The 21,339-nt window shown below is 49.6% G+C and overlaps 1 pseudogene; it reads right to left on the reverse strand.

Annotated features, from left to right (window-relative positions):
• Positions 1–16,341: 16,341 nt before the first annotated feature.
• LOC119434858 (uncharacterized) overlaps positions 16,342–21,339 on the reverse strand; it is a 90,447-nt pseudogene continuing 85,449 nt past the window's right edge.

Below are 21,339 nucleotides of genomic sequence, written 5' to 3' on the forward strand. Positions count from 1 at the left end.
TTACAGAAGCATGTTCGATCAAAATTTTCTCGCTCGGCTAGATAATCTCGAGGACCGGCTCCGAATTACTCATTTGCGATTGCCACCTTAGATCAAATAATGAAAACTAAATTATCGTAGCTTTGTTAATTAGGCACACAACACCTCAACTTACTCCATATCTAGAGGTGTACCAATCTGACCACTCGATTGATAAAATGATAGGACCAAGATAACTTTTTTATTATTATTATTTGGTGCCGTTGAAAAACATTCACTGACGATTAGAATACTGCCTTATGCGAAATTTGAGCGCAGCTCTATAATAGTTTTCATTTCGCGATATATTGGCTGGCTCAGGCAATCTGTCTCGTGCGGCACGTTGCAAACAGAGCGAAGTGTGACGCAACTGCCTCGCTAATCTGGAGATCGCGAGAACCTGCGCATGAAGTTGCCGCCGCAGACGGACCTCCCAGACGACGCGCGCTACTGTGGCGCCGCCTCCTAGCCGTACTCTCCGCGCTGCTCTTCTCACGCTTTCATCGTACCTTCCTCCTCCACTTTCCGCCTCATGGTTCCGCTGCACCCTCCTCCTCCGCTTTCCTCCTTGCGTCTTGTATCCTTCGCTGCGCTCCGCGTTCGCTCTTTCATCCTTCGCTGGGCTCGTCCGCACTGTTACGCCGACGCCGATGCTCGCCGCAGGAATGGGCGTCTAAAAGCTGTGCTCTCAAACAGCCGGTATTCTGATGGGGCAGTAGGCTTTTATTTATTTATTATTTTATTTTTATTTATTGATACTGTTAGCCCAAAGGTAGATACAGGGTGGAGAAATCATACAATAAGCTTGAAAGATTGCTACAAACACGAGAGCTACACAAATCAAACCAGAAAACACAACTGCTTTATTATGCCAATCTTACACAAGAATTTCCGCAGATATATAAATGAACATCGTATTACAGGCACCGAACACTACAATCAACAACAATTGTACCACACAAAATCAAATTTTCAACATCATACACAGGAACTTCATCGATATCCCGTAGAGTCATTTGAATCATGTTATATTACACATGCTGCCTATCATTTCACAAAGAAGCTAATAATGTGTGAGGATGGCTACATAAAAGAATAATAGGCCAGTACCGATTTTTCAAACTGTTCTAGAGAACTATAACCAAGCGTGAAAGCTTGGACAGATTTTCTTGGCACAAATCAAGTTCATGAGCTCAAATGAATGCACCTAACCGTGCAGTTCGGCGCTTAGAATGGATCATCGCGACCCAAAACGGCTATTGAAATGAGCCCATAACAGCTTACGCTATAAAACAGCTGCCTGGGAGAAAGCATTGGATACATATTTCAGTACTTTATAACACATTGAGCAGTGCGGAATGTAGAAAAAGTACTCAAGTATTAAGATGAATGCTTTGCGACATATATTTTGAGTGTCTAATGTTAAGATCTAAAGAAAAAAATACCGTGATTTTGTGGCAATTCTGGCATACGCGCAGTCAGGTAAAATATATGAGCTCCGACACAGTGTCCGTACTGGAACTGGCCCGTGGACGACAGGCCTGCATTTACACACTAAATGGTGTTTTAATAAATACCTGTAATCGGAAAGTGCTTAGTCCTTGAATCTGTGGTATGTCGGCGCCGCTGTGCAATTTTGGGGGCCCCTTTTACCACGTGCGCTATGTTTCAGCTAATACGTTATGGCGAGCCGTCAGCGTCTCGACGACGACGACAATGTTACGCCTCGGCTGCTCTGCACGTTCGAGCTAAGCGCGAGAGTAGAACGGCGACAAGACGGCAAGAACGGCGGCAAGAGCAACAGCGTCTGTGATAGTGCATAAATAAATGTGGGCAACAAAACGCCATCACGTCTTCCCACAAGTGGTGACCCTGGACTTCCGACGGCAACGCGCCACCTGCTCGTTCCTTCGCCAACGCACCACACCCAACAGCGACGTCACACCGAATCCCACGGTACCCGAACCTGTCGTCGCTGCTCTCAAGCTACCGGTGTTTTGGCAGTCGGACTCAGAACTCTGGTTTCTGAGCGTCGAGCCTCTCTTCCGACGACAGCGAGTAACATCGCAAACAGTAAGGTACGACTACGTCATCGGAGCGTTACCACCTGCTGTCATCGCCATCGTAAGGGACATTCTGCGCTCTCCGCCTCCTGACACACCCTACGACACTCTTAAAACAGAGCTTATACACCGGACAACCGAGTCGGAACAGCGTAGGCTGCAGCAGCTACTCGCCGCGGAGGAGCTCGGTGACCGAAAGCCCACGGAGCTTCTGCGTCGCATGCGGCATCGGATTTGAGACCAGTCTGCTGCATTGGACGCATCCATTCTACGGGAGCTCTTCCTACAGCGACTGCCACAGCAGGTGCGGATGATCTTGAGCGTGTCCTCCACAGAAACCCTCGACTCACTGGCACAAATGGCCGACAAAGTTATGGATGTCGGCCCCCCGGCCATATCTGGAATCGAGAGACAACGTGACTCTTCCCTCTTTCCGCCGGTCCGCGACGACCGCTTGGACCGTCTCCTTCAAGCTAACGAGGAGCTCAACCGCAAAGTGGACCAGCTGGCCGCTGAACGCAGCTGGCTCAAAGCAGACCACCAAGGCAGTGTGTCTCGACAGAGACACCAAAGCCGCGACAGATTACCAAGTCTGCCTCGCAGCGTCTGCTGGTACCACCGCCGATGTGGAGCACGCGATCGTCAGTGCAATCAGCCATGCCAGTTTGCGGGAAGCGCACGGGCCACGCACTGACGGCGGCCAGTGTTTCAGGCCCGCCATAGAGACGCCTATTCCACGTCACTGATCGCATCACGAAAGTCCGGTACCTCATCGACATAGGTGCCGAAGTGTGTGTCGTTCCTCCTACGCTGGAGGACCGCCGACGACGTCAGACTACGCCGCCTGTCACTGCTGTCAATGGTTCAACCATAAGGACACAGGTCCGTTACGCTTGACATTGGCTTGAGACGCACGTTTCGATGGATTTTCTTAGTCGCTGACGTGCGTTTACCTATCATCGTTGCAGATTTTCTTTGGCATTTTAAGCTTGTGGTAGACCTACGACATAGCCGTCTCCTGGATTCTGAGACCCACCTAACAGTTCAAGGCGTGACATCAAGTTTACCACCTTTGCGTCTCGTGCAAGCTCATGCCAAAGTCTCTCCGCTGTGCTCTGCACTTCTGGAAGACTTTACCGATCTTTTCCGTGCTCCATCTCTTGAAGACCTGATACACCACCATGTCACTCACCACATTGTGACAGTAGGAGCGCCGGTGTGTGCACGTGCTCGTCGTCTCGCTCCTGACCATTACAAGATCGCAAGGCAAGAATTCGAGCATATGCTTGAGCTCGGATACGTCCGCCCCACTTCTGGTGCCTGGTCATCACCGCTACACATGGTCCCCAAGTCATCAGGTGACTGGAGACCATGCGGTGACTATCGCGCCCTCAACAAAGTGACGGTACCGGACCGCTACCCGATACAACACATCCAGGACTTCACGGCATTGCTGCACGCTTGCACCGTGTTCAGCAAGATCGACTTAGCGAAGGCATATCACCAAATACCTGTCGAGCCTTCCGACGTACCGAAGATTGCCATAATAACACCTTTTGGCATGTTTGAATACATACGTATACCGTTTGGTCTACGAAACGCCGCACAAACCTTTCAACGGTTCGTGGACCAGTTTCTTCGTGGCTTGACGTGCTGCTTCGCGTACATCGACGACATCCTCGTCTTCAGCACCTCAGAAGCGGATCACGAACTTCACCTGCGTCACGTTTTCACGCGGCTCCGCAAGTACGGACTAGTCGTTAACTGTCCGAAGAGCGAGTTCGGAGTTTCTTCACTGGACTTCCTTGCCCATCGCGTGGATTCCCGTGGGATCTCTCCACCAGCCGCGCGCGTGGAAGCTATATTACAGTTTCCACGACCAACAACTACGAAGAAACTGCGTGAATTCCTCGGGCTTGCCAACTATTACCGGCGGTTTATTCCCCACTTCGCTGCTATCTTGCACCCGCTCCATGCACTTCTGTCCGGTTAAAGGAAGCCGAATGCTTCCATCTCCTGGACAGGCGACGCCGAGACAGCTTTCAGTTTCATCAAGGAAGCGCTCGCCAACGCGACACTCCTCGCGCACCCAAAGTGCGACGCCAGCATGTCACTCACCGTGGATGCCTCGGACGTCGCCATTGGAGCAGTCCTGCAGCAGTTGGTCGATGGAGTTTGGTAGCCGATCGCTTTCTTCTCCCGGAAGCTCTCACAGATCGAGCGCCGTTAAGCACATTTGGTCGCGAACTGCTGGCAGCCTATTTGGCTGTCAAGCATTTTCGCCACTTCCTCGAAGGTCGGCAATTCCATATCCTCACCGACCACAAGCCGCTCACGTGTCTTTCGACCGCTACCAACTCTTTCCACACTCCGCGTGAGATCCGCCAACTTGCCTATATATCAGAGTTTACTAGCGATATCCGACACATCAGTGGCAAAGACAATCCTGTTGCTGATGCACTATCCCGAATAGAAATCAACGCAACGGTGGATGAGCGCCCGCCAGTCGATTTTGCAGCAATGGCTACTGCACAACGCGAGGACAGTGACCACCAAGCTCTTCGACTCCAAGAGAACTCCCTCAAGTTCGAAGATGTCCAACTTCCAGGCTGCGCTATTCCACTCACTTGCGACACCTCTACCGGACGTCCTCGCCCGTATGTTCCAGCGCCATTTCGCCGCAGCATCTTCAACGCCTTGCATTCCTTGCCGCACCCCGGCATACGTGCGACTCAACGCCTGGTCACAGAGCAATATCTATATGGCCACGAATGAACATCGACGTCCGCCGCTGGACACGTGCTTGCCTCAAATGCCAGCAAACCAAAGTCCAGCGCAGCACAGTTAGCCCACTGGGTACCTTTACGCCTCCCGACTCGCGGTTCAGTCACGTGCACCTGGACCTCGTAGGCCCCTTGCCCCCATCGAACAGCCGGTATATGTTAACGTGCGTTGATCGGTCCACGTGGTGGCCTGAGGCACTACCGCTCACCGACATCACGGCAGAGTCAGTTGCCCGCGGACTCATCACCGTGTGGATAAGCCGTTACGGAGTTCCCAAGACTATCACAACAGATAGAGGTCGTCAATTTGACTCCGCGCTCTTCCGCACTTTGTCCAGGATGCTTGGTGTCAACCACATCAAGACAAAGGCCTACCACCCGATGTCGCACGGCATGGTTTAGCGATTTCAGCGCCAACTCAAGCCTTGCTCATGGCCTCACGATCACTGATACCCGGGACGGAGCGACTACCACACGTCCTCCTCGCCCTTCGCAGCACGATACGTACGGACGCGTCCTGCTCCTCAGCTGAGCTCGTTTTTGGCACGACCTTAAGGCTTCCTGGCCAGTTTTTCGAGGCATCACCTATCACCACTGGACGTTGCCGATTATGCCAGCCGCCTCGGTAATGCCATGAGAGACGTGTCTCCTATTATGCCGCGTCAACACTCACGCCCATCTTTCACCAGTCGTGCTCTCCGCGATGGTACACACGTATTCGTACGGCACGATCCAGTCAGACCACCACTGAAGCCGCCTTACGACGGGCCCTTTAAAGTCGTCAAGCGTTGCCCGAAGCATTTTGTCCTGGGCGCTATGGCAAGCTGTCAGCGTCTCGATGACGACGACGATGTTGCGCCTCGGCTGCTCCGCACGTTCGAGCTGAGCGCGATAGTAGAACGCCGACAAGACGGCAAGAAAGGCGGCAAGAGCAACAGCGTCTGTGATAGTGCATGAACAAATGTGGGCAACCAAACGCCATCACGTCTTCCCACAATGTAAAGCAAGTGTACTATATTTTTACTTTTTAGGGTGAGCTTACTTGAGATTATAACAACTGTTTCAATGTTATTGCTCAGCTGAAGAACCACCTGCATGTATTCAAATATCCGGAATGACGTGACGGGTTCAATAGCGAAAGAGCGTTATCTAATCAGACTGCGCGCCTGAAGCGAAAACTGGCCTTCATTCTCGGTCAGGTTCGAGCACAGGTGATTGCGCTGCAATGTACCAGCGTTTCAGTCTGATGCCTTGATCCGTAGATCAGGGGCGCGATCTTGTACGCGTTCCAAAATGGAACGGAGGCGGTCCGTTCCATCGAGCGGCACACGATTGGCCGATTTGATCCGTGATCTTGTACGCGTTCCAAAATGGAACGGAGGCGGTCCGTTCCATCGAGCCGCATACGATTGGTCAATTTGAACCGTGATGATCAAATCGACCAATCGTGTGCGGCTCGATGGAACGGACCGCCTCCGTTCCATTTGGAACGCGTACAAGATCGCACCCCAGGTTCCAACGAAGGACGATCTTGCGCGCAGCGATCGTTGTGCTTGAGTGCTATATTTTTCCAACGCAAGCTCGCCTAATAATCAGGTAGATTCATGACTCCCTATTTTGGAACTGCCTTGTTTTTCACATACTAGGACGTGACATTAAGGACATGCTACATTTTCATTGAGCGAATATTGGCAAGTGGACTGGGACTTTTTTTGCGTGTGCATTTACGCTTATAACAAAAAAACTGGAGAACGCTTATGCTTCGCCTTTAAGAGTAGAACGCGATAGCGTTATCGGGACCCGTTCGCATTAAAGCCCCTATATATAAAAAGTAGCGCCATTCTTAGATCTTGCCGCCACCGCGGTCACCCTGGCGTTTCCTCCTCGCCGCCTCCTGTTGCCCCAGCCTCCTCCGCTCCCCCAGTGGCCAATCCGTGTCACGTGGAAGCGCGCGTTGAGCTTCTGTATATTTTTTTCTTTCCAGCGTGCTCCGACCGCCATTCTCGGGCCTGTGTGACGAAAGTGCTGAACGCACAAACGAATCAATCGTGTTAGGGACAAGAGCTGCGTTGTGATATGGCATGCTGCTGCGCCTTAATTTGCCGCAACCGACAAGGCGAGGGCAAATTCCGGCAAAATGCTTTTTTTGTTTACCATCCGGCGAGCGCAAACGCTTACTGCACACTTGGTATTTGCGCCGTCTCGCATCGTCGCGTTGTTACTTCCGAAAAGGTATTATTAAGGCCAGTTACTGACTGACGAAGCAAAATTGCGCCTCAATAACTGCTCCGCAGGGCGCGATCGAGGTTTTCCGCGGTTTTCCTCACGTAGCGCGTTAGCTGTCGTCTGCCACGCAGGCCCGACGTAGGCGGCGCCACTGTCGATATCGCGCCTATTGACCCTTTCTCGGAGCAGTTTGTTTTAGAGAAACGAGATGGCGCTCACAGTGGCGCGCCATACCTCTCCTCAGAGACCGCGCACGAATACGAAACCATAACTGCTTCTACCTTGCTTCTGTGCGATCAGCTATCGGAAATGCAACTGAGTTTTCGCTAACACACTGTGCTCCAATCATGCTAGATTGAATCATGTGGATGGAAGACGTGTGCAGTAGTTGGCTGCAAAAATAGTGACTGGCATGTTAAGGAATAGAATGAATCTGTGTGGCCAAGTTCGCGGACCGCTGCTGCAACTGTCCGAACGTGTTACCGGCACTTCGTGACGTACGGCTTTCCTCGAGGATACAGAAATTTGCTCATACACCAGCCTTGTATCGCTAACCTTCAAAGATAGGGCTTCATCCCCAGAACATCGGCAAGAGTGAGTACCACTCGTTAAACAATGACGAAGGGAGTAGCGCTGCTTCCTGTCATAGTAAGTTTCGCGCACGTTATCTATACATATCTGTCCCAAATGGCAGGAAAACCTACGCCCACTCTATCGCCGACGTATCAAGAATAAGTGAATGGGCGCACACTTGAATATATGCGCATTGTATACGCACAGTAAATGACGGACTACGCCGATGGCGCACGAATGGTCAAAGTTGAATGTCTTGTGACGGTCCGCAAGACTAAGCGAGTTACTAGCTGTAATATATATTTGCTACAAGGTATTACAATGTACAAAACAGCTACGTTTCAAGTCTCAATTGTGCGCAGCAAGAACAAATCTATCGGAACTGAGCACACCCGCGAGCGATTAGGCAGCAAATAATCAGATAGTAGCCGCGCACCGAGGAACTTCACTGAGTCAGAAACTGACAAGCATGCACTCCTTCAAAATCCTTACCGAATAAAGAACAAAGAGCAAAACACCCTAATCCTGACTGAATTCATGAGCGAAATGTTTGGATAGCTTGGAATAGATATTTAGCCCCGCATTTAGAACAAGCACCATATACGCTGCTTGCGCCGTTTGGACACAGCTTAATCGGCTCCGAAAGTGCTTTTGCATGTTCTCTGAAGCTGTGATCAAAGCTTTGTGTCGTCCACCTAGTCACCCTCTACGATATCTCCGAAAACAGAGGTTTTCTAAGCCGCGCCGGCGTCATACACTTCCATTGTAAACAAGGAGGCAACAGAGACAGTTGAGGCAAGCAATGGACGCGTCACCCACGGGATCAAACATGGCAGCGCCCACGGGATCTCCGCGAAAGGGTCAATATCGCGCTGGCTGCGCCAAGCGCGACCGCGAAACGGAGGAGGAGGGAAGTGGTTGGCGCTACATTTATATATAGGGGTTTTAGTTCGCATCGCATCTTCGCATAGGGCAAGTAGGCGTCATTCACCGTAACACTGAACGTGGGAAAGCCAGCTTACAAAGAGCAAGCTTACACCGAGCCCTTTAATGTCGGCTTCACTGTTAAACTGAAATGCATTGCTGGAAAGGCATTTTCCCGGGGCAATATAAGTGGTCTTATATTAAAATGTGAAGGCCCTATCACTTTTTTATTATTTTATTAATTGATTGCTATTGCCCCAACGCGCGCAAGTCTGGTAGAAATGCTTAAAAAGGGGTTTATGTTTGAGTTTCCACGTAGCAGAATTAGGTTTTCTCGTACATTCAAATTAAAATCTGACGCCGAATGGCAAAGTGGTACTTTACCATTTTTCTGACGGATTTCACTGTGAGAAATCTTTTTTTTTCACCAATACCTTGCACCACGTGGAGGGCCTGCGCAGTCGATGTGGTTGGATGATTTTCTCCGCCACCGGTGCTCGCATGCCGTTTGCCGACGCCGGATTTCTGCCACACAGGGCCCTAAACGCTATCGGGTTAAAATAATGTATTATTCAGAATTGACTTTTAACAGCGGAACTGTTAAGCCGACCATCAGTCTGTGCAGACCGAACAAGAAAATGTGGTCCGATCCTGGCGGTAGTGCAGCAATGGGTCTAAGTGCACATACCCCGGGGAACTAGCGAAGGTGTTTAAACTTTGCCCAAATACGTGCCGAATACCTTCCGATAGCCAATCAATAGTTAATCAATCAATGATCAGTTAATTTCGGAAAACGCTGGGGATGACTTGGTAGTGCGTAGCCTAGCCCAGATACGTGGCCAATACCTTGCGATAGCCAATCGATAGCCTATTAATAGCTAATCGAGAACTAATAAATAAATTCCAGAATTGTTGGGGATGACTTTGTAGTGCTTAGCCACCCAAACAATTTGGCCAATACCTTGCGATGGCCAAACGATAGCCAATTAATAGGTAATATATAATCGATCCATAATCAATAATTCCTGAAAATGCTGGGGATACCTTCGTAGCGCTTAGCCTAGCGCAAATTCGTGGCCTATACCTTGCCAATCAATAGGTAATCCAATCAATAGGTAATCGATCAATAATCAATAAATTTCAGAAATGCTGGGGATGACTTGGTACTGCAAAGTGCTGATCAGCTCCGCTGTTTCTTTAGCCTTGCGCCACTAGTGCAAGCTACGCTAATTTTTAAGCATGAAATGCTTTAGCTCCTGTTGTCGGTGACCTTCTAGTGAGCTTGAGCCAAAAGCCAAAGGTGTTATGCGGGCACTCAAGCGATAACATCCGGACATTGTTGCGAGAACAAAAGGGGATCATCCGGCCAACCCGTCAAAAGTTAAGAAAATGCAGTCTCTGGCCCCCAATACATTGTACAGGACTACATTACATACGCTAGTTGCTGCCCAAACAAGTTAAAAAATTATAGCTTCCGAGTTCTTCGTAATGTTTGTTCACATATTTTCGCAAGTTTTATTTGTCATTTACAATAGCGACGATCAAAAGGCAGGTACAGGGCACCATACACTTGAATGCCTTCTTTTGGCACTGAGACAGGGTTGCCTGTGCTCTTTTCAACGCCAGTGGTCTGTGAGTTCCGTGGCTCGGGGGTTTTGCGCCACCTCCATCAAGAGATTGTGTCACGCTGTGTGGTGGCCCCCGGGATTGTTGTGTCGTGTGGTGGGGTGTGCCCTTGTGGGGGGGGGGGGGGGGGGGCATGCACTATACCGATTTTAACATTCTGGCTAGTATCATCTCCAACCAATCTGCTTTCCCGGTAGCCATTTTATGCTCACATTTACTCTCGGTTACGAGAGAGCCAGCATTTTTTTAAATCTAAGAGCTTGTACAAGACATCAACCCTGACATTAACATCAGGTCTCAAGAATAAAGGCAATGGAAATGCTCATTAGTCAAGTTTAAACTGATAGCAAGGCAGGAAAGTTCAATAAAAATATCCTTACGATAATAAAAGCCTACCCGCTTGAAAGCGTTTCATCTGACTTCAACTTTGGCAAGCTGATACCGACTCGAAGCTGGTTCGCATTGTTATGTATAACTGATGCACAAGCCTATTTACAATATATTTACACGTAGGCTAACGGTGGGCACATAACGACCCTATATCAATCAGGAAAACGTCGTCGTCCTCCTCTTCAGTGCAGCCACACTGTGGCAGCTGTTCGTATTATCCCCCCCGGCAGTAAAAGCACCGCCTGGTGCTTAAGCTACGGATCCATTGTGAAAGGTGTGTGGCAGGGCTTGAGTCTCGCTACGTGAACGATTGCACTTGCAGCTGACGACGGCGCTGAGGGATCGGCGGATATGATTTCATATCTGACATCGGTAACTTGCCACACCACATGGTATGGACTAGTGTAACGCGATAGCAGCTTTTCGGAAAGGCCCCCACGGTGGATGGGTGAGAAGAAAAGCACCAAGAACCGGAGAAAAGTGCACGTCTCGATGGTAACAATCTGATGCTCCTGTGAGGCCTCGAGACGGGTGTGGGAGAGCTGCCGCGCGTGGTCAGCTCGTGCAATCGCGTTGCGGGCGAGGCCAGCAAAGTGTCCAAGGGAACCGCGGGTTATAAGCCATATAGGAGATAGAATGGTTAATAGCGGGGGTGTCGTGATGCGATGAATTATACGCGAACGTAAATGAAGATCCCAGTCGTGGTGGTCGGCCGCAACTCACTTCAAAAGCATGTCGGTGATGGTCCTATTGAGGTGCTCCGTGAGGCCGTTGTCTGTGGGTGGTATGGCGGGCTGAATTTGTGCTTTGCAAAGCAGTAGCGGAGGCTATCCCAACTGCTGCCGAGAGAAAGCTACAGCCACGGTCAGTAATTGGCGCAGAGCACCGTTCACTAAAATGATGCCGTAGAGTAGAAAGTCAACGACGTCAGTAGCGCAATTTGTCGGGAGGGCTCTTGTGATTGCGCACCGCGTAGCGTAATCGGTAGCGACGGAGACCATTTAATTCCGGCGCCGAGAGAGGAAACCACCCAGAAGGTCTAGACCAACGCGGAAAAGGGGTTCGGGTGGACGTCGATTGCTGGAGACTCCAGCTGGAAGCGCTTAGGGCTTCTTCGGATGCTGATAGGGCTCACAAGCGGCAACGTAACGCCGCACAGAGGGCGCGCGAGACCCGGCCAGAAGACACGACGGCGTAGAAGGTCTTATGGGGCGAGACGCCAAGTCACAGCCAAGGGAGCGTTGTGAAGTTGGCGGAGGACAGTCGAACGCAGGTGTGATGGGACGACGAGCAGAAGGTCAAGGCCATGCGGATCAAATTACGGCTGTATAATGTCCCCGCCATGAGAAGAAACATCCGGAGAGAGGCGTCACCAGGCGTTGACTCCAGCCGTCGATGAGGGCTCGTCAAACTGCCTAGCTCACCGTATACAGCTACCCACGAGTTTCCGGACATTATTACACATTCTCCGAAAGATAAATCGGTAAACACACTATGACCAATTGTATTGTTACCACAGGCCCCCCCGACCACTGCCGCCCTCGCCGCCTGGGTAATGATAAAGTTTGAGTTGCTGGCATAAATCCGCGCATATGTTGCAACTAAAGATCCTTCGTCCGTCATGAAGTTCGTGGTCATCAGCACTACACATCTTCCCTAAAAACAACAATGATTGGCGGCCATGTAGTGATTATCGCACACTGAATGCGGTCACTGTTCGCGACCCATACCCGCAACCCAATATTCAGGATTGCACTACCGACACAACAATATTTCCGAAAATCGATCGCGTGAAAGCTTATCACCAGATCCCCGTTGAGCCATCCAACGTGCCAAGAACTGCTATAACTACCTCATTTGGCCTTTTTGAGCATTTACGCATGCCTTTCGGTTTGCACAACGCAGCTCAAACTTTTCAGCGTTTTATAGACGAAGTCACCATAGGCTTACCGTTTTGTTTTGCTTACATAGATGATCTCGTCGCCAGCAAGGACGCTTAAAGCCACAAAGAACATCTACGTCAACTTTAACTCGACTTCGTGAATAAGATCTCGTCATCAATGTTGATAAATGTCAGTTTGGGATTCCGGAGATCGATTTTCTCGGACATCACGTCACCAATCATGGCATCACTCCGCTGTTTGACAAGGTTAAGCCCATCATCGACTACCCGTCACCAAAGTCCACACGTAGCTTGCGATGCTTTCTTGGACTTGTCAATTTTTATCGCCGCTTCATCCCTGCATGCTCTAAGTTGTTGCAGCCTCTTGAAGCACTCCTTTCCACTTCGAAAGATGCGTCTACCGCACAACTGTGGGACACGGTCGTTGATCAAGCTTTCACCCAAGACCCAACCTGCCAAAGCCGCCCTATACTGCACCACACGTCACAGAGCGCTCCCACTATCCTTATGGTGGACGCTTCTTCGGAAGGAGGAGCCGCTCTTCATCAGTGGATTAATGGTGCATGGGCCCCCATCTCCTTCTTTTCCCGCAAGTTACGCGAAACTGATCGCAGATACAGAACTTTTGAACGGGAGCTCCTCGCGGCCTACCTTGTAGTGAAGCATTTGAGGTACTTCCTTCAAGGGCGACAATTTATAATTCTTACCGACCACAAACCACTTGTTTCGGCCTTACGTTCCTGCAGTACCACCCATAATCCTAGAGAGCTCCAGCATCATGCTTTCAGTGCCCAATTCATGACAGGCATACGCTACGTCAAAGGCAGCCTTAAGAGGCAGCGGACGCTCTCAGTCGTATTAATAAAGGCCACAAGTCCTATCCACCTTTCCTTGTCTTCCTTCTCGGCGGCCAAAGCATCCGGCGAATAACTTCCAGGACTCCGATCTTCTACATCTCTCCATTTGGAGTGTCACAGCTGTCACCAATTCGTCGTCGGCGCGAAGTCGATCGACGGGGTAGACAAGCCAGTTGGTCGTTCCGTACTCGAGCGAACACAGGGAAAGAGTCAGAGTCGGAGTAAACAAAAAAACTAGATATTATCGGTTGATAAATATACACAAATTAATAAATAAAATAATACAAAAACGCAAGACAAACTAACACACCTGAACTTAATATAACCAATGATGACAGCTAGAGAATGTGATGAGCAATTAACAATACATATACATATGAAACAGGGTGCGGATCAAATATACAAGAATAACACCTAGCAGCATTTTACTAAAGTAAAGTTCAAAAGAAACAAAGTTCAAGAGAAAGAAACCAACGATGTCATACGCGTGGCCGGGCAGCAGCAGCAAGTCCATAAACCGTGAAGTCGGCGCGCAAAGCTTTCCCGAAGAATGCTGGCGGCCGATCTTGTCGAGGTGGACGCGAATTGCTGGGCGGGGTTTCCAGGGAGTCTAGATCTGACGACTTCCCTCAAGCAGGTTGAACTAACTTGAGGCGAACTACCGTGAGCTTCGTTGGAGACGTTGTTGTCGTCTTGTACTTCAACTAGTTCCTCGGAGTTTCGACGTGGCCAAGCGGCCCAGGCGATACTGGACGCCACTGCCGCCCGACGGCTTCTCAGCAGCGCATAGGTTCAGCTTTTAGACTAATCAGCAGGGCCCAAAACCTGCGTTTAAATAGCCTCTCCTTTCCCTAGTTCCCTATGTAGGGGAACTGTCGGTATGCAGAGTTCACCTAATTAATTCATGACTCCTCCCAAAGGTCTTGACCGCGCCCCTTTCACTATAGACGAGGGCCGGTAGATTCCCCTCTCTGCCAAGGTCAAGGGTCAAGGTCGAGCCCGGCACTACCACACGGACGTACACGCACACTTCTGGGTCCGTAATCGGCGTGTCGCGTCTCGAATCGAGATGCCACCCCGTGAGGCCACGACGCTTTTGATGCCCGTAATTCGGCGTGTCGATGTCTCGAAATTATACGCTGCACAGTGAGGACCCCACGTTTTGACGCCCGTAATTCGGCGTGTCGCTAATCAGCGTCAAAACCAAAAATCTCGAAATATGCCGCTCCGTGACATGGAGCAAGTCAACTTCCCCGACCACGACGTGACCGTTCTGGTGCGAAATTTCTCCTTACAGTACCCGCATTTATGCTACTTTTCTTCTTCGTCGTGCTGTTTTTTGATACACTGCACTCAATGTGCCATCGAGGCGTACCTGCCAAGGTAAATACACCTGGTAGCGAAGCTTCCATAGAAGCCCATACGTTCAAAACATGGCGGCTTATCGGCGGTTCATGGGGCATAGCACCATCTGTGTGAGGAGGAACATTTCCGGCGAAAGACAAAATAATTTGACGTCATATCCGTTGAAAACAAACGTGACGCCATTTTGTTCTCATCGGCGCGAAATTTGTTTTCGGAGGCCTGCCATTAGAGCTGTATATTCAAATGCCCCGCCATTCAACTTGATGGGCGTTCTGAGCTTTCAGCGCGGAAAGAGATGCAGGAAAAGGTCAGCCGTACAGGTGTCGAAATCGCATCGCTGCACAGAATATACTTTCTTTGGAGACCGACGAACGCTTTGGGCGCAGATTGCGTAGAGTGCTCGTCCTTTCGTCGGACGCCAAGCCCATCGGCCAGCGCTGTCGCACGAGAACAACTAAAGTAAACAAGTATCTGACTGTCGCAATTCACTACTTTTGACGGCACACGTTAAGAAACAATAAAACTACCCGCGTCTCCTAATTCAGACAAACGTCGACATGCAAAACAACACAACATGCGAGGGGGCGTATTGTAACAGGTGAACATTGCATTGTAAGTGATAGCGGCGTCAACGCCCGCCGCTATCGATGGGTGCTCTCACGGTGGGTGCTGAAAAAAGTATTTATTAATAATGATCAAGTAAAATAGAGTTGTATCTTCTTTTCTCGCTATGCGTATAAAATGGATTAGGAATTTTATTTTCGTTAAATGAATCTGACTGCGTGTCGCTTTAAAAAAACGTTTTTTTTTCTGTCCCAGTGTTTATTCCCTCCAAACATAGTCGCGCTTCAATCACTACTCCCCTAACCACTATTGCTGATGTCGGTGACAATTGGTTCTGAACCGCTTTTCGCCCGAAGCTTCGCGACCTACGTGGATCGACCTTGTACAGTCTGTTTCACACTTAGGGAAATCTCGGAGCGCATTGCATCACGATGCGGCGAGCGCTGCAGTCGGGTGCCGGAAGTAGCTCGCGCTGGCGCAGACGGTCGAGGTGCATTATCTTGAACCGCGTCGACTGCTACGGCGGCGCGCGCTGGCCGCATCGTCGGGAAGCGTGCTACTGTGAAGGGCAGTTCATCGTTACTGCGGGCACTAAGCCAATAGTGTTAGCTAAATGCTGTGCGACGCAAACCTCTGAGCCTTCATTGTCAAAATGGGGTTCGACACAATTCTTTTGACAGCACGTTTTCGTTTGTTCTTTCGAAAGGCCGAGATGCTGAGTGCGTGTGTGCCTATTTCTTCACTGCGTGTGCTACCGCAATACGCAGCGAGAAGGAGCACAAAGATGTGCGCACAATGTGTTCGGCCTTTATTTGACGCGAAAGGAAAACAAAGCATGCGCGTCAAACAAAAAACTATGCGGGTCAAACAAGATGAAACAAACGGATACGAGTAACGGAATGCTTTAATTTACGACGATGAGCTGGAAGTGATTCTCCTTGACAATAGTTTATTACACGAGACAAGCCCTGCCCGCCGGCGGAGAAATACACGCGTCACGCTTCGAACTTAGCATCTCATCATGTCCCATCCGGCCGCGATGACAGCGCTCATTCGGAGGGCAGTGAAGCGTACAGTGAATCGGTCAGCGACGTGTCCATTCGCAGCACTTCCCACTCGCTCACGATTGTGGACCAGAGCCTATCCTCGGAGAACCCATGTAGAGGATGGCGTGCCAGCGATACTTTCAATGAGCCCCAGATATTTTCAATGATGTTGAGGTCCGGGGATTGGGGTGGCCACTCCAGGACAGTGACGCCGCCTCTTCGAGCAGTTGTTCCACAACACGAGCAGTGTGGATCGACGACCTATCGTGTTGGAATATATAGTCTCCTTCCGGGAACGGGCCGTCAAGAACGTACGGAATCAGTACATCGTCTATGATTGCCCTGTACCTTTCAGCGGTGAACTTGCCTTCGAGGCGTATCGGTGGGCCAAGACCATCCTTGGTCACGCTCACACTAGTGTGCCCGCTCGCTGCGACCCATTGCAGGTACCGTGGCATGTAGCTGGGACGAAGAAAAAAAGCATTTATTGAGTACCGATATTTCACATTAGGCAATCAACTTGTCTACGAATATGCGCCAACCTCACTTAAGTTGATGTTCACAGCATGGATTGCGAGCATTGACTCGAATCACAAGCGCATGCACTGCCTCAGGCTCGACGGTGAAACTGCAGTACTGACCGGAATAAGTTGTCACATCGGGGTGCACTGGCCCACTTTATTTAGGATATATGTTAACCTAATATAGTTGCATTGTGTTCTTCTGAAGTGGATAAATATTTGAACACTGCATTATTAATCTCCCGAAGAAAGTAAAATTAGGCTGAACCCGCATTTAAGGTAACTCAACCTAAATATTAAGAAGTAGAATCTTAATTGTATGGATGAATAACAATTGGTTCTAGAAAATAACTTACCGTGTGCCGGCTGGGCGCCAAATTCGTTCTCGCTGGTCGCCAGTGGTCGTGAACGTGGATTCATCACTGCATGCAACGTTTTTCCATTGTTCCACAGTCCACCCTTCGTGTTCTTGTGCAAACCCCAGCCGCTTTGCTCGATTTGTGGCCCTAAGAATGGCTATTGGGCGGCTGGTCTGCTCCTTAGGCCTGCTTCATTGAGCCGTCGCCTGACGGTAGACCTGGAAGCCCTTAGCTTCAAGCTTGGTCGTAGCTCTTGGAGCGAGGCGCGAGGGGCGTCCACAGCAGCCGCATCAATGGACAAATCCTCTGCCTTCGTTGTGGCCCTTGGTGGACGTCCGCGAGGGGCATCCTTGATGCGCCCTTCTTTATTGTAGGCTTGCAGTATCCTGTTCACAGCTTTAAGTGACCGTCCTGTCATGTCTGCTATATTTTTTGAATATAGTTCCTAAAACCCAGTTCAATAATCTTTAGTCGTTCTTTCTCCGGTACACGTGCCATGTGAACAAGGCAAACGCTTTAGCACTGTTCTGGTCCGATGACAAAGCTGGAATGAGGTAAGACAGACGAGCGCCAGCTTTATTTAGATTAGTCTTGAATCCTGTAATGCTGCCTGTATCTGCAGAGTCGCGCCGTTCTTCTGTCACCAATGCCCGAAGGAAGATGACATTGCATGTTGGCTTATCAAGATCATTTTCTTTTTATCTCAAGCAGCTTAATAAAGATCGCCAAATCATCACCAAGTCCACCATCGTCAGCGAGTGGGACGCGCTGCGAATGCACACATCGCTAACCGAGTCCCTCTAAAGTCCCTATATAAGAAAAGTACCGCCATCTGCTCTTTCCTCCGCCGCCTCTTCTCCTGAAGCGCTTGCTTTTTTCTTTACTTTTTCCTTGCGAAAGCTAAGTCGACGGTGGTGCACCTAGAACGTCCACGTTGAAGCTTTCAGGCCGGGCGCGCGCCGCCGCCGCCGGCGGCGACTGCGGCTGCGCAGTGGACTTTCAACATGGCTCTGCGGCGGAAAAAATAAAATATAAAGAAGTGAAAAGCGCGCTCTATCATCGTCCAATCGGAGATACGGGAGAGAGAGAAGCGGCGTTTATCAAAGGATGGCGTACTTTTCTTATATAGGGACTTTAAGTCCCTCTGCATTTCACTGCCCTCTATAATGAGCGTTGTCCTCGCTGCCGCTGGGGACATGACGAGATACAAAGTTTGAGACGTGACGCGTGCAGGCAGGGTTTGTCTAGTGTAATTTAATGTTGTCGAGTAGAATCACTTTCAGCTCATTATTAAATTGAAGTATTCCTTTATTCGTTTCCGCTTGTTTCATCTTGTTTGACCCGCATAGTTATTATTGTTAACTGCTTTGTTTTCCTTTCGCGTCAAATAAAGGCCGAACACGTTGTGCGCACATTCTTGTTTCTCCTTCTTGTCGCTGCGTATTACGGTAGCACACGCAGTGAAGAAATAGGCGCGCACCCACTCAGTATCTCGGCCTTTCGAAATGCGCTCCGAGATTTCAGTCTGTTTCACACTTAGGGGAAATCTCGGAGCTCATGGCATCGCGATGCGGCGAGTGCTAGAGTCAGGTGCCGGAAGTAGCTTGCGCAGGCGCAGACGGTAGAGGCGCTTACATTGAACCGCGTCGACTGCTACGGCGGCGCGCGCTGGCCGCATCGTCGGGAAGCGTGCTACTGTCAAGGGCAGTTCCTCGTTTACTGCGGGCACTGAGCCGATAATATTAACTAAACATTGTGCGCACTTTATGTGTCTCCGTCTTGTCGCTGCGTATTACGGTAGCACACGCAGTGAAGAAATATGCGTGCACGCACTCAGTACCTCGGCCTTTCGAAAGAACAAACGAAGCGTGCTGCCAAAAGAAGTGTGTAGAACCCCATTTTTGCCAATGAAGGCTCAGAGGTTGGCGTCGCACAACGTTTAGTTAACATCGCCTCAGTGCCCGCAGTAACGATGAACTGCCCTTGACAGTAGCACGCTTCCCGACGATGCGGCCAGCGCGCGTCGCCGTAGCAGTCGACGCGGTTCAAGATAACGCACCTCGACCGTCTGCGCCTGCGCGAGCTGCTTCCGGCACCCGATTCCAGCGCTCACCGCATCGTGATGCAATGCGCTCCGAGATTTCCCCTAAGTGTGAAACAGACTGTACAAGGTCGATCCACGTAGGTCGCGAAGCTTCGGGCGAAAAGCGGTTCAGAACCAATTGTCACCGACATCAGCAATAGTGGTTAGGGGAGTAGTGATTGAAGCGCGACTATGTTTGGAGGGAAAAACACTGGGACAGAAAAAAAAAAACGTTTTTTTAAAGCGACACGCAGTCAGATTCATTCAACAAAAATAAAATTCCTAATCTATTTTTATACGCATAGCGAGAAAAGAAGATACAACTCTATTTTACTTGATCATTATTAATAAATACTTTTTTTGCTCTCATGGTCGTTTTGTTAACCAGGTAGGCTCCCCGCACATTGCTTCGCATAACATCGATTCCCACAGGGCGTGGGATTCTCCGGCTTTTTAAGCGAAGATTTGTAGGCTCACAAGTTTCGGCGATGGTGGTGGTGGTCGTGGTGGTGGTGTCAGGTGGAAAAATGGGCCGATCCTAATGATAGGGCAGAAAGGGTCCAAGCTCAATGGCACATACCCCTGTGGACTCGAGGACCGGTAACGCGCCCTGGAACAACCCTTGTCACACGTCGGTCCAAAGAGACAAAATCACCAGCCCTTCCCCTGTCGAGAAAACGGGGGTAAGCGAAGCTTGCAGTCCGATTCGAGCATGACGGCTTCCGAAGGCCAGACGAAACGTCAGCGAAGACCCGCGGACCCCGAGTTGCGGGAGCGCGATGTTGAGGCCAAACTTCAACCAAGAGCCGCCGACCCTGAGTTTAGGGCAAACGAAGTGCAACGCCTGCGACAGCGCCGTCTTGCCACAAGCTTCGCTTACCCCCATTTTCTGAATTTTTTTATTGTATGAATATTGATGGTATAATTATTGTACAAAACGGTGCACGGGGCTATACTTTGTTGTTTATTCTATAGCTACACCGCGTTGGACCCTACGCGTGCTGTGACTACCGAAGCGCTCCCTGCCGGCGCTCGTTAGTGTCAAAATGCAGTGCTTCGCTTCACCAATCCTAGATGACCACTGTCATATCCGTTACATGCGTTGGCGGAAATCAGTCGTGAAACCCGGGATAAAACACTTTCGTCTTAATAAAGCCCCAGTGTCCTGAACTGTGCTTGGTTTACACAACTGAAATATTTAATTTAAATCCAAATTTGAAATAACTCAAGTGAATTAAACTTATGGTTAATAATTAAATAATATATAATTAAATAATTGTACTGTTCATTTCATTGCTCATGTTACTTAAATCATTGACTAATTAGGTAAATAGTCATTTTGGAATTAATTACTTTCGCTATATCCAATATATGTTGACCCTGTGACATTTAGAAATGAAGTCAGTCTCCTTACATAATATTGTCACGTAGTAGTGACGGTGAAGAAAACAGTCGCAACACTGAATTACGAAACGGACTTTTATTGGGCTAACCTGTGCCCACAAAAGCAAGTTGCACTCGTAGCAGACGGGGAAATCATCTGATCAGCGGTGAAACGCGTCGGCTTTTATACATGAATCATCGAAGGTTCCAGAGTAATTCCTGGTGCCCGCGTGCCTTCCAAAAAGTACTAGATAATTCGCGTCGCTCATACAATCAGATTACATAAGCGTCATTGACAACAGACAACGGATAGTAGCATCGATAACGTTCGAGAAACTTCCGATACATGCAGGCGCATCCTGCGCCAAGCGATAACGTTTAACATTTGTTCACGGTCAAAAGCCGTCACCGGTGAAATATGAGCAAGTACATGCGTCAATATTCATGTATTGTTTAGTGACAGCTGCATACGAAGAAGTAGCTTTCATTGATATATCTTTCATGCGTGACACGTAACTGTAAGAATTGCATGTGCATTCCGCAGTTGTTATCTGTGCATTTAAAAGAAGCTCTCTTACGGATCCTGGCCCTACCAGGATGCCGTTGAAGCAGGGACGTGTTAGCATCGACGTGTTAGCGATCAAAAGCAGATTCT

The sequence above is a fragment of the Dermacentor silvarum genome, unplaced genomic scaffold, assembly GCF_013339745.2.
Source record: "Dermacentor silvarum isolate Dsil-2018 unplaced genomic scaffold, BIME_Dsil_1.4 Seq283, whole genome shotgun sequence".
Classification (NCBI taxonomy): domain Eukaryota; kingdom Metazoa; phylum Arthropoda; class Arachnida; order Ixodida; family Ixodidae; genus Dermacentor; species Dermacentor silvarum.